A 2,514-nucleotide genomic window follows, 5' to 3' on the forward strand; every position below is an offset into this window, starting at 1 on the left:
TATTTTTTTAATTACAAAAGGTAGAAAGTAGAAGAAAACACAGTTTAGAAAACTATGGATATGCACAAAGGAAAAGAAGTCATACATTATTTCACTTCCACGTGAAAGTGAGCTTTTATCCTTTATATTTGCATAACTTTTTTTCCCTTTGTGTATGTATCTACTCACACACATTTTATTTTTTTTAAACTGAATCATAGTATACATATTCCTTTGTCATCTCATTTTTTTCCACTTCTTTTTAAAATTAATTTTTATTGGAGTATATTTGGTTTACAGTGTTGTACTGGTTTGTATTACACAGCAAAATGAATCAGCTAGACTTTTTTATTTTCGAATACTCAGATGCTCAGTCATGTCTGACTCTTTGTGACCCCATGGACTGCAGCCCACCAGGCTCCTCTGTCCATGAGATTCTCCTGGCAAGAATACTGGAGTGGGCTGCCATTTCCTTATCCAAGATGGTATGTTTTTAATAGGCAAATAGATGAATGGATGATTAGATAGATGAATGGATGAATATGTAGATAAAGAGAAGAACTTGTATGGTCCAATGATGAGAGTGTGTCATGAGCGAAAAATTGTGTTTAATCCAATTTAAATACCTAAGGTCCAAGGATAAGAAAAGGAGAGAAGAGAAGAGGAAGGGGAAGAGAAGAAAAGAAGAAAGGGGCGGGGGGGGGGGGGGGCGGGGAGGGAGAAGAGAGTGAAGTTATTAGTTCTCACCTGGTAACATTTTAAAATGTTTCCACCCTTCACCCACCATGTCAGTTCCTGAGTGTATATCCTAGAGCAGCAATTACAGAAGAGAAAAGGTACAATACTCACAGAAGCATTTTAGAGAAGCAAAATTTAGAAATATGCCAAATATCCAGCAACTGTAATATGAATAAATCCATGGTGGTTATTCAGATGGTAAAACGTTACACAACACTAAATACTAATAACTAACATCCTGGGTTAAGCTCTACTCAACTTCAGGGATAAATATCTAGAGATAATAGACACGGCTTTCTGCAATGAGAGAAATGTTCTAGAGCATGAAGCTGGGCAAAAGAAGAAAGATGAGAAATGATTCCATTTCTATAATGTTAAACACAGACAAAAATAGATAATACATTGGTTAGAGATGCATACTGGGCATGCGTGCAAAGTCTCTTCAGTCATGTCCAATTCTTTGTGACCCCGTAGACTATAGCCCACCAGGCTCCTCTGTCCATGGGATTCTCCAGGCAAGAATACTGGAGTAGGTTGCCATGCCCTCCTCCAGGGGATCTTCCTGACCCAGGAATCAAACCCTCGTCTCTTATATCTCCTGCATTGGGAGGCAGGTTCTTTATTTCTAACACCACCTGGGAAGCCCCTTAGAGATGCAAATATGGTAGTAAAACTAGAGTGAAAAGCAAGCAAATACATAAGATTCAGACGGGTGACTGGGGGACAGGGAGATTGAATAGGAGCAGGGCATATGAGAGATTCAGCAGTATTGGAAATATCCTCTTTCTTTCTGTATATATAAATATAAAAGCATTTTTAAACTTTATTATTAATACTCAGGACATTAGGAATTTCCAGATTTTTTTTTAGAAGCATATGTAGAACCACTTTTGGTAACAAATACAGTAGTAAAAGACTATGGAATGATTTATGAATTTGCATATCGTCTTTGTGCAGGGGCCATGCTAATCTTTTCTGTATTGTTTCAATTTTAGTATATATGCTGCTGAAGTGAGCACAAATATTCTCATTCTTAAGCAGGGTTGGGGAGAGATCCAAGATGTGCATATTTTTATTATTAAACTGTATGTAGATATTATACAAACTTCTTCACATGTACCATGAATTTTAAAAATAAAGATATAGGTGCAACAAAATAGAGAATCAATATCACATGAAAGGACTTAAGCAGCAGAATTTCCATCCAGCATAGTGAACTCCTTGTCCTTTCAATGTCTCCAGAATCAGGTCTGCAAGAAACCTCAGCTACCCAGGTTTCATCTTTGCTCCTCGGAATATAACAAGAAAAAAAATATGTTTATTGACTAGCTATCCCATAACTTTACAATACCAGCACCACATTTACATCTTCAGGCCAGAAGTTCTGTATCTTAGCTTTGTGAGTTGTCAGATCAGCATTCAGTATGACATGGTGCAATGAACAGAGTATTGGACTGAGTATGAGAGACCAGTAGACCCTGGGGTCTGCTGAATCCCTCCCCAGCCTGGATGACTTTGACAAAATCAGTTCACCTCTCTACCAGGATGCTTCAGAAGAGCCGCTGGGGATAGCCAGAGCTGTTCCATTTATAAATGACTTTATGTTGGATTTCTTGGTTTGATCTCTTTGGAAGAAAAGGTTGCACTGCTTTAAAAAGAGAAAAAGTTCAAAAACCTCTAGACCAAATGATCCCTAAGTATTTTCTTGCTTTAACGTTTTAGAACTCTGTGCTTTGTGAAAATTGTGTTGTGGACCTGGCATATTGTTAGAAGGATTGATCAAAAGGGTACTTACAA

At 37.6% G+C, this 2,514-nt stretch overlaps 1 non-coding gene across 1 annotated transcript; it reads right to left on the reverse strand.

The window, feature by feature from the left end:
* Nucleotides 1-1,629: 1,629 nt before the first annotated feature.
* Nucleotides 1,630-1,736, reverse strand: LOC128066288 (U6 spliceosomal RNA). Its single transcript, XR_008201194.1, has one exon. It is a non-coding gene; the product is annotated as a U6 spliceosomal RNA (small nuclear RNA).
* Between the last annotated feature and the right edge of the window lie 778 nt (nucleotides 1,737-2,514).

The sequence above is a fragment of the Budorcas taxicolor genome, chromosome 20 (genome assembly GCF_023091745.1).
Source record: "Budorcas taxicolor isolate Tak-1 chromosome 20, Takin1.1, whole genome shotgun sequence".
NCBI classification, from domain to species: Eukaryota; Metazoa; Chordata; class Mammalia; order Artiodactyla; family Bovidae; genus Budorcas; species Budorcas taxicolor.